Source organism: Mus caroli, chromosome 3, assembly GCF_900094665.2.
Source record: "Mus caroli chromosome 3, CAROLI_EIJ_v1.1, whole genome shotgun sequence".
Classification (NCBI taxonomy): Eukaryota; Metazoa; Chordata; class Mammalia; order Rodentia; family Muridae; genus Mus; species Mus caroli.
Window position 1 is genome coordinate 25,918,381 of NC_034572.1, and position 11,662 is coordinate 25,930,042.

Genomic DNA, 11,662 nt, shown 5'->3' on the forward strand with positions numbered 1-11,662 from the left:
GGCCCTGGCTCTGTTATTTGGGAGTGAAAATCCTCTCTGACTGTGAAAGTCATGGAACACCCCAACCCCACCCACAAACATACATTCATGAGGATGTAAAGATTCCCTAATCCCCACTGTGGAAGTGCAGGCTGTCAATATAGAATCAGAGCTTCGCACAGAAGCCTCTGGCGTACTACAAGCCTGGGCCTTAGGGGTTGAGTTGTCTGGAGTTCTAGTGACTCCTGTCCCAACTGGGGCTACACATACCTCACAGGGGTCACGAGGGCCACGAATATTCTATGAAATCCTGAAACAGGCACAGTGAAGACCCCATCCAACTTGCCTCTGACAATGAGAAAACCCAACTCTCACCTGAAACAAGAGAGAACAAGAGAGTCTATTCTGAAGTCAGATATGAGTGACCATGGTTTGGGAACACAAATTCTGTGTTTATGAAACTTTTATAGTAACAGAACAAAGAAAGGCAGATATCAAGATTCTTCTCAAATATTTCAGAGGCTCTGTCAGGTAGCAGGGTTATAGCAAATTGGGGAGAACTCTCTCACTATCAGCATCTGCCATCAGATACTGTCACCATCCTTGGCCCTTTATTGCTGAAAACTCCAGGTCTGTTCTTATAGTCCAAGGTATCTTTTTCTGTTAGTCACAGGATGTTAGACCAGACACAGAGGTAGACAAGGAATAGCTATTTAGGGGCTAAAGATAACCCAGCATAATTTTAATTAGTTCTGGATCTGCAGCATTCCAACATCTCCTCAACACTGAGAGCTTGTTCCCAGAAGTCCTTGTTCACAGTTCCATCATGGGGACTCTGGAGCAGTTGTGCAGTTTCCTTTGTAACTTGGAAAAGTATTACATTTTTAACTAATATTTATACTTTACGTTAAACATTTTTCTGTTCTCTTAAAAGGCTGTCTGGTTTGATCGGTATCCAGTGATGGGGCTTTGCCAGCATCTGTCACTGTTGCATTTGCCCGTAAGGAGACAGAGGAGAGAGAAAAGTGAACTGAGAAGTGAGCCTAGACATGGGCACACAAACTGGGGACCATATTCTTTATCACAGATGGTGGCGTGAATGCCCATTCCTTACGTCTCTGAGGAGTCCATGAGGAGGGCCTGCTTCTGGGGACTGAAGGTCTTGCTAGCTTAGAGGTTAGATGCATTATATGAATGGAGGGACAGCTGATTCCCTCCGGGCAGCAGAGCCCTTCCCTTCACAGCTGGTGCCCTGACCCAGGCAGCAAAGGCATGTTCTGAACCTCAGCTGTGCCTCAAGGTCAGATGCAGAGAATCAGCAATGCAGCACATCTCACTAGGCCTTGGCCTTTGCCCTGCATCCAGCCAGCTGTTCTAGGAAGAAACCCTATTCCTCAGTTAACAGAACCAAACCTGGTCCTATCCTTCCAAACCTTAAATGGTTTCCCTTCTCTCCCCATACCCTGCCACACTGCATGGGTATCCCTGCCTCCCAATCCTAACCCTGCCCTCCTTCAGTTCTTTACTATTCTGTAAGTTTAAAAAGAAGTGATTTTATTTGTTTGTTTGTTGATTAGTAAAATGCTTCCTGAGTTAGTGTCACCCGTAGAGGGGCTATGCTGAGCCCTGCCCTTCCAGCTTCAGTGTATGTATATGCTGCTGAAGGAGTCTTTACACCTTGTGGGATGATCAGTCATCTCCACTGACAGCTTGATTAGATGTAGAGATACCTGGGGATTACCACAGCGTGTTTTGGCTGTGACTGTGACGGTGTTTCCAGAGATGACTGGCATGTGGGAGAGCAACCGAGTGTGGGCTTGGGGCCCAGGTGGAACAAGAGCTGAAGAACAGGGAAGCCATCACTAGTGGCCTCTATATCATTGTCATTATCATAGTGTGTGTGTGTGTGTGTGTGTGTAGTGTATGAATGCCAGGGAGCATGTATAGAAGTGAGAGGACTAGAGAGTCAGTTCTGGGATTTGAACTCAGATCATCAGATTTGTATACCATGTAACTTTACACTCAGAACCATTTCTTTCCTACTAATTTTGTCACAGCAACGAAGTTTGACCAATACACATGCCTGACGCTCCCCCACCCAGTGATCCACAGATACTAACGTTTTGGTGTATTTCCTTCATTTTCCTTTTGTTTTGAGACACTTTCATTCTGTAGCCCATGTGGGCCTCAGACTCAAGGTAATGCTTACACATCTGCCTACCTGAGTACCGGGATCGCAGGTGTAATCCAACTTCCCCCCTAAACTTAGTACATTTAACATTTTATAAACAGTGCTAGCATTTTAACCTAGTTGTTATGCTGTGGCTAAAGTTTACCATTTTGCCTTTCCATGCCTTTGTAAATGGTAATAGTGTCATGTTCTTCTAGCAGTTCTCAAACATTCTCTTAAAAACTTAGAGGACTGGGGTTGTAGCGTAACAGTAGAAGTGTCTCAGCATGTACAAAGCCCTGGGTTTGAACCCCAGAACTAAAATAACAATAAAATAAAAATTAGTTAACTAGGCCATTGCTCATTTTTATTGTAAATTATTCTGTATTGGATGTAATAAACCTTTGATCCAATTTCACAGTATTCAAGATGGGATGCCATAAAAACCATTAGTTTCAAAGTTTCTGAAGAAAAAAGTTTTCTTCATTATTACAAAAGTACTGTACATTTGGGAAATGTAAGATGGTGTAAAAAATAAATGTGTATCTGTGTTCTCCCCACCAGAGATGGCTGTCAATAGGTATGTGACAGGGGAGCCTTACCTGAGAACCTGCTGGAGTGTAGACTCTCAGGACAAACTCAACATGTATTCAATCACGATCCTTCACTTGACTATGCCATGTTCAAGTCTGAGAATTATGGCATGCACAGCCACGATCAGTGGTATAGGCCTTTCCTCTCAAAGCCTTACACAAATATCTTTACTGTATGGGAGTCTAGGAGAATTCTGTCACCCCTGCCTGTAAATGGCCCTGTTCTCCATGCTTTGTCTTCTGTCGCTGAACACTATGTGACAGTGTTTTCCTGTTTGTCCACTTTCCCCCAGAGCATGTATCTCCTGGATTCAGGGAGTAGTCCATCTACTGACTGTGTCGTAGTTCACTGACTGACTCCTATTGTTATCAGGTTTTTTTATTCTTTGCGGGGAGGGTGCTTTATGGCTGTTGGAAATACGCCAGAATGAGTGGGTTACATTTATCACAAAGAGGTTCCTTCCTTACTTCCTTTTAGTTAATTCTTGAAATGCTGCTATTGGGCCAAAAATATGACTGCTTTCATACGTGCCCCAGGTGTGCACAATGCCCCACACTAGCCTAGGCCTGTGTGATGTGGCCTATGGCAAATGGTACAGCAGAGCTTATGTTTCCACTTTTATCATGCCTCCTGAACTGGTTCATTCAAAGGTGATTAGAGAAGGAGACATACGTGATAGAGGAATGGGCATTTGCCTGTGGTGGCAGAGTTCTTTCCTGGCTGAGTCCTAAGTGTTAATAGATACCACTGACTAGTGACCTTCCTAGTGTGTGTGTGCTGGGTACACAGTTTAGACTTTCCTCACATGTCCTGAGGTGGAGGAGTAAAACTTGCCTTCAGTGATTACAGATTCGAAGGGACTACTCTGTCATCCCCAAATCTGTAGGATGTGATTGGGACCAGACTTGGTTTTGCTTCGTAACAGTCTCAGACTGTTAGGTTTAGAACACCAGATTCTTGTTTTAAGTAAATTTTATGCTGGGAGGTGTCCTAAGATTTTTTTTTGATAAAGAAAACATGAGCTTTCAGATCTACAAATGTGATTCAGTTAGAGTTTGAACTTCAGTGCATGTGGGGGTGGGGGCGGGGTGGGGGAAGAAAGGGAAGGGGAGTGAGAATGTTATGTTTTTTGAGATTCATGTCTGTGACTTTGTGATGTACCTGTGGGTCACAGCCCCTTGTTGGGGATCAAATGACCTTTTTCATTGGGAAGACCATGGGGAAACTCACATATTTATATTACAATTCTTAACAGTAGCAAAATTACAGTTATGAAGTAGCAACAAAAATAATTTTCTGACTGGGGTCACCATAGTGTGTAAAGTGTCGCAGCGTTAGCAAGGCTGAGCTTCATGACTCTCTCATTTCCTGCCGTAGTCACCTGATTCACTGACCCTGGAGACAGGCTAGGAGCCAGTAAACCCAAGCAAGCACCCCACAGTACTGGGGTGTGGATGTCGTACCCAGAGCTTTACATGGCCGCTGACGGTTTGAACTCAGGTATTCATGGTTGGTCAGCATTTGTTCTTAGATCTTACCCACTGAGCCAGCCATCTCTCCATCTCTTAAGTAGTTTTTAAGGACAGCTGACATTGTGTTCCGTGAATAGGTCATAATTTGCCCATTTGTCTTTTGTGATCCTTGAAGAAGCTATCATGCATAGTTGCTGTGAACAGTCTTGGATAAATCTTTAAAAGCCATCTTATTGAGGTACAATTTATATGCCATTAAACCTACTCATTGTAAGTTCACAAATCTGTGTTTTTCAGAGGTTTGAACAGCGTCACCATAATCCAGGTCTAGAAATTCCTATTGTTCACAAAACTTCCCCATGTCAGTCAACTCCGAGTCCCAAGCAGCCAGTGATCTGTTTTGTGTGATGGAATCTTAAAATACAGCTTGGGGATTTGACTTCTTTTGATGGCAGAGCATGTGACAATGCAAGTGCTCATGCAGGCCAGAGGATAATCTCTGGTATTTTTTTCAGAAGCTGTCCACTTTGGTTGTTTTGAGACATGCTTTTTTGTTGGCCTAGGAATTCTCCTGTCTTCACCTCTCTAGCTGGATTACAAACACACATTACCAGGCCTGGCTTTTTTTATGAGGTTCTGGGGTAGAACTCAGAATCCCCTGTTTATGCAGCAAGTACTTTACTAGAGGAGACATCTCCCCACCTCACCAGATTTTCAGATTAACCTGTGTTGGAGAGAATGCCAGTAACAGGCCACCCCTCAGTATTGTTAAAGGATTTGCCCTTTTGAGATGGCATAATTTCATGTCTATTTTTGAACTGGAAGGCATTTGCATTGTTTCAGTTTTGGCTTTGGTTATATAGTTTTGGTTATTACAAATGATTCTTCTGGAAATGATAAAATGCTGCTGTGTATATGTGTTTGTGTAGATTTTATTTTTATGTCTCTTGGGTGAGTTTCTAAAAGTATAGCTGTAGAATCAAGTTTATGTTTAACTTTTACAAACCTGACAAACTATTTTCCCAAAGTGTCTGCACAGTGCTAGAGTCCAAGCAACAATACGTAGAGGTTTGGTTTCTCTGCTTTCTCAGCAATATCCAGTGTTGGCCAGCTTTATTATGGCCTGTCTCGGTTACTGTTCAATTGCTAATCTGAGACTCCATAGCCAAGGCAACGTGCAGAAAACAGTGTTTAATGGGGCTTACAGGTTCAGAGGGTGAATCCATGACCACCATCATGAGGGGCGGGCAAGCAGGCAGGGAGGCATAACACTCGAGCAGTATCAGAGAGCTGCATGTTGAGACAAAAACCACAAGTCAGAAGAGAGCTAACTGGGAATGGCTTGGCCTTTTGAAACCTCAGAATCTGCTCCCAGTGACCCACCTCCTCCAACAAGATCACATGTCCTTATGTTTTCCAGGAAGTTCTGCCAGATGGGGACCAAACATTCAAATATATGACCTATAGGGGCTATTCTTATTCAAACCACCGCACAGCCGTTCTCTGGAGTATGTGAGAGTGTAGCATTACAATTTTAATTGGCATTTTCATAAAGATGAATAACGTGGAGGACTTTTTTCATCTGGTTACTAATCATTTTATGTGGTGAAATGGCTATCTAAATCTTTTGCCAGTCCTTTAAAAACATTTCTTTTAACTTTTATTTATTTATATTTCAAATGTTATCCCCTTTCTGGTTTCCCCTCTGCAAGCCCCCTATTCCATCCTCCCTTACCCTGCTTCTAGAGTGTACTCCCCCACCCACCCACCCACTCCCACTCCACCGCCCTAGCTTTCTTCTACACTGGGGCATCAAGCCTTCACAGGATCAAAGGCCTCCCCTCCCATTGATGCCATAGAAGGTCCTTTCAGCTCCTTCAGTCCTCCCCCTATCTCTTCCTCCATTGGGGTGCTCAGTCCAGTGGTTGGCTGCAAGCGTCTGAATGTGCTTGGTCAGGCTCTGGCAGAGCCTCTCAGGAGACAGTTGTATCAGGTTCCTGTGAGTAAGCACTTCTTTGCATCAGCAATAGTGTCTGGGTTTGGTGTCTGCAAGTGGGCTGGATCCCCAGGTGGGGCAGTCTCAGGATGGCCCTTCCTTCAGTCTCTGCTCCACTCTTTGTCCCTGTATTTCCTTTAGATAGGATCAATTCTGGGTTAAAAATTTGGAGATGGGTAGATAGCCCCATCCCTCAACCAGGGGGCCGTGACTAACCTCTGGATATGGCCTTGACAGGTTTTTCCTCCCCTTTGTGGGGGTAATTCAGCTAATGTCATCCCTGTGGGGTCCTGGGAGGCTCTTGCATTCCTGGCATCTGGGACTTTCTGGTTGCTACCCCCAAGTTCCCCGTCCCCCATTGCTACACACCTCTGTTCAATTTCCTGACCCTCTGTACATCTCCATCTCCTCCCATACCTGATTCTTCCCCCTCTTCTTACCCTCTGCCTCTTCTCTTCTTCTCAAGTCCCTCACACCCTCTACTTCCCTTGATTATTTTGTTTCCTCTTCTAAGTAGGACTGAAACATCCACTCTTTGGTCTTCCTTCCTCTTGAGCTTCATGTGGTCTGTGAGTTGTATCATGGGTATTCCATGTTCTTTGCCTAATACCCACTTATTAGTGAGTATATACCATGTGTGGTCTTTTGTGACTGAGTTACCTCGCTCAGGATGATATTTTCTAGATCCATCCATTTGCCTGAGAATTTCATGAAGTCATTGTTTTTAATAGCTGAGTGTTATTCCATTGTATAAATATACTGCATTTTCTGTATCCATTCCTCTGTTGAGGGACTACTGGGTTGTTTTCAGCTTCAGGCTATTATAAATATGCTACTATGAACATAGTGGAGCATGTGTTCTCATCACAGGTTGGAGCATCTTCTGGGTATATGCCCAGCAGTGGTATAGCTGGGTCCTCAGGTAAGACTATGTCCAATTTTCTGAGCAACTGCCAGACTGATTTCCAGCTTTAAAAACATTTTTAATTAAAATATAATTATATCATTTCTTGTTGCCTCCCTCCACCTGTCTCATTCCTCCTAGTTCCTTCTCTAATTCATGGTCTTTTTTTTCTTTAATTAATTACACACGAACACACACACACAGGTACAGGGAGTGGGAGGGGGCAATCTGATGAGTCACTTAGTGTTGCTTGTTTGCACATGTGTTTAGGGCTGACCACTTAGTATTAGATAACCATTTAGGGAACTCATCCCCGAGGAAGACTAATTCTTCCTCTCTCAGCAGTTATAGCTCTTCATCTAGTGCTGGGCTCTCAGAGAATTCCCCCATCCACATAGGCATGCCAGCTGGTGCTGTCACTGTTCGGGCCATATTGTAATCTCATCGGTGTAGCTCCCTGTCCTAGCTAAAAGACAAGGCTTGCAGCAGACTTCCTAGTGCTCAGGCACTTACATTCTTTCTGCACCATCATCTGTGACGTTCCCTGCCCTTAGGTGTAGGAGTGTTGTATTGTAGGTTATTGGTTAGTGTTGGGCACCCCACACTGCATTTGACCAGTTGTGGATTCCTATATGACCTCCTCCTGCTTCAGAAAGAAGATTCTTTGCTGAGGGGAGGGGTGAGAGGTGCACTCACCTGTGGGTGTAAGGGTAAGTGTTTGGGATGAAGTTAGCAATTATACTGGTTTAGAAAGTGGAAGTAGTAGGTTCTCCTTTAAGGCCCATGATGTCACGAGCCATGGCTAGGTTTCTAGTACTAGATTTCCCTGCTGTTGATCAGGCCTAATAGCCAATTAGACAGCTCTTTGTTACTGCCAAGATTCACTATTGCGCCTTTAGGGATATCTCGCTCTGATGCTCATTGCTGTGATTCATAAGCATTCCTCCCTTGGCAGCTTTTATAGCACTACCCAGCTCGGGGAGGAGGCCTTCAGGTCAGATCCAGGGCAAATCCTCTGAACCCTGTGCTCTAAAGTGACTGTTGTCTTCAGCAAAAGGAACTTACCTTCAACTCTGAGACAACCAAGGGCAACAGCAATGACGGACATTGTTTGGGGGACTCTTCTGACCAAGGCTCAAAATGAGGATTCTCATGCCTGGTATGGGGGTTTGTTAAATAGTCAATGGCTCTTGGAAAGAGTGTTATCATAAGTAACTTACGTGCGTGTTTGTGTGTGTGTGTGAATGTACAACACCTTGTCTTAGTCACTATTCTATTGCTGTGAAGAGACACCATGACCAAGACAAGCCTTATAAAAGAAAGCATTTAGTTGAGGGATTTCTTAGTTCATTATCATCATGGCAGGAAGCAGAGAAAAATGGTACTGGAGGAATAGCTAAGGACTTTACATTCTCAACCACAGGCAGGAGGCAGGCAGAGAGAGACAGAAAGACAGAGACAGACAGACAGAGGACAGAGAAAGACAGAGACTGTAAAACCTCAAAGCCCTCTCCCAGTGACACACCTCCTCCAACAAGGTCACACCCACTCTAACACCACCGCACTTTCTAATCCTTCCTAAACAGTTACACTAAATAGTGATATTCAAATGTATTATCCTATTGGGACCATTCTCCTTCAAGCCACCACACATTTATATGTACTATATATAAAATAATAGTCCCTGTGGCTATTACTAACTTTTCCCATGTTGTGTATCCTTCCTCCCCCTTCCATCTGTATTTAACCCCCTTTCCCTGTTTAATGCTTCTTTTTCCACTTCCCCCTTTAAATCACCTGTGTCCTCTATCCTGATCTCTCTAGAGCTTCTTCTCTACCCCTAAGGTCCATTTTTACATCCCTGGCTTCTGTAGTTATTCGAGGTTGTATATTCACATCTGAAGAGTTCAAGCTGGGAGCACCAGATGACAGAGAACCCGCAGCATTTGTCATCCTGGATCTGAGTGACCTCAGTCACTGTAAGATTTTCTAGTTCCACCCATTTACCTGTAAAGTTCCTAATTTCATTTTCCTTACACTGAATGGTGTTCTACTGTGAATATGTATAAAATTTCATTATCCAGTCATCAACTCAAGGGCATTTAGGTTTTCTGTCTCCTAGATAGTATGACTACAGTGGCTTCCTTGTCTCTGGACCTGTGTTACAGGTAAAAGAGCACAGTGGAGCAATGCCCCTCACCTTATGGCAGCCAGGCAGCAGAGAGAGAACGGAGGAGGCTGAGGACAAGACAGAACCTTCAGAGTCAGCCCCAGTGGCCCACTTCCTTGAATCAGTCCATACCTTCCTCAGTTTCTGTTACCATTCAGTAACACCATCAGATATGAATCCATCAATGGATTAATCTATTGATGATATCAGAGCCCTCCTACTGCAGTCAGTTATCAAAATCCCACCAGACCTGGCATTCGAAACATGAGCTTTCAGGAGACATTTCAGAGTCAAACCGTAAAATACAGAGCCAGTTGGACCTCTTGTCTTGTATTTGGTATTGCTGATTTGTTTACTCAGCCATTCTGGGGGATGTGAAGTTGATTGTCATTGTGGTTTCGGCTTTTCTTAATGACTGATGCAGAGAGCTTCTAGATGTTGCTGGGTGTTTATGCATTTTCTCCTCCAAGTGTCTTTTAGGTTTTGCAAATTCTGTTATGAGTCCACTTCTTGCTGTTGGTCCACAGTGTTCTGTATACATAGTGTGGCCACATGCCATTTGTTAGATATGTGTGTTGGAAATATTTTCCCCTGTTGTTCTTTTTTTCCTTTTTCAATGTTCTATGATTAGATTTTTATTTTAATGAGTTTCTAATTTCTGTACTTGTAAAAGCATTTTAAAGAACTTTTTCTTTTTTACCTGCTCTAAAGGTTGCACAGAGACTCCTCCTGGCTGATGGATAGACAGAGATGTTCATCACTCAACTCCTCCACAAAGAAGAGCTAAAGATGCACAGTTATGTTCAGAGGTGAGTCATCAATTGGACTCCTATGAGAATCTGAGACCTGGGACAACAGCAGAAGAAGGGAAACAGAATCATGGTGCCTGCCAGCCCACAGCCACAGGTGCAGAGGACAAGCTTCCCTGTAAGGGCAACAGGCCCAGCACACTGCCAGCGTGTGTGCTGGTAACTTTTGATCCTGGAGGTTTTCATAATTTTCATGTTTGCAGCTCACTGACATCAAAAACCTAGAATCTGTAAGTATCATTTCCTTTCATAAAAGCAGCTCACATGACCTGCTGACTGGCAGGCCTGTCCTTAGGGTGCTGTTACGAAAGCCAGCTTGAAAAGTCAGATGTCTAAACTTGAACTGGCTTTGGAGTCAGAGTCCTCATCTGTATATTTTCATCTTTGGGACTCCACAGACATCCACCATGCCCTGCATTGTAGGGACAAGCAATGTGACACAGAGAACAGTGTCACCTTCTTGAGTCAGGAGATCAGGGTGATTTCCCTTTGAGAGGGTCTGGCTATTAGGACCATGAGCAGCCGCATGTGTGAAGGCTCAGTGAAGACTCTTGAGTTCCTGACACAATACAAGTTCATCACCCTCATCACTGTCTATGCCGTACCTGCTCGGCTCACAGAAAAGTCAGTGGGTTTCTACTTCAGTGCAGCACACACTGCACACACTGTGCATAGAGTCATTAATCACAATCAAAGAGAATATAGCATTCTATGGTGGCCATATGGAATCCCAGCCATCATTGCACCAGGACTTCAAGACACATCTTCAGGAGAAAGATGCCTACTGAGAAGGTCACACATCAAACTGATAGAGCGATCCGAACCATCAGAAACACAAATCTTAATGTAGGAATATAAAGAATGAGGAAACATGATGCCTCTCAAAGAAAGCCCTAACGATGGCAGTAAGCTCCAAATAAACTAAAGGGAAAAATGCCTGGTAAAGACGAGGCATAATTATTACTGGGCAGAGGAAGGAACCAGTGGAGAGGGGCAAAAGAAGGTATTCCAGGGGTGACTAGGAGCCAATAAAGGACCAATGTCTCATAGTGTCCCATTCTTTTTTACACCAATTTATAAAGAAACATTTGAAAGATAAACGAATGATTATATTTTTAAAAGTGAGATCTAATAGAATACAGATAGATGAAATTAAAGAGAATTTAATATCCTCTTTAATACTATGAGTGAGAAATTCCACAGAGAAGTATTTTGAAAAAGAATCAGACAGCAATCTGGGGATAAAGAACACAATAAATTAAATTTTTTTAAAAATATTTTTTATTACATCTTTTCCTCAATTACATTTCCAATGCTATCCCAAAAGTCCCCCATACCCTCCCCCCCACTGCCCTACCCACCCATTCCCATTCTTTTGGCCTTGGCATTCCCCTATATTGGGGCATATAAAGTTTGCATGTCCAATGGGCCTCTCTTTCCAGTGATGGCCAACTAGGCCATCTTTTGATACATAAGCAGCTAGAGTCAAGAGCTCCGGGGTACTGGTTAGTTCATAATGTTGTTCTACCTATAGTGTTGCAGATCCCTTTAGCTCCTTGGGTACTTTC

The 11,662-nt window shown here is 43.6% G+C and overlaps 1 protein-coding gene across 9 annotated transcripts in view; it reads left to right on the forward strand.

Moving 5' to 3' along the window:
- Gpr160 (G protein-coupled receptor 160) overlaps positions 1-11,662 on the forward strand; it is a 39,520-nt gene that overhangs the window by 10,792 nt on the left and 17,066 nt on the right. For 4 of the 9 annotated variants that reach the window (XM_021158128.1, XM_021158125.1, XM_021158131.1 and 1 more), the window contains exon 2: positions 9,997-10,094. The gene's annotated coding sequence lies outside the window, so the exon portion shown is untranslated. Of the gene's footprint in view, positions 1-9,073; positions 9,095-9,996; positions 10,325-11,662 lie in introns of those variants that run through there. The other 5 variants (XM_021158129.1, XM_021158127.1, XM_021158130.1 and 2 more) reach the window with 3 other exon arrangements.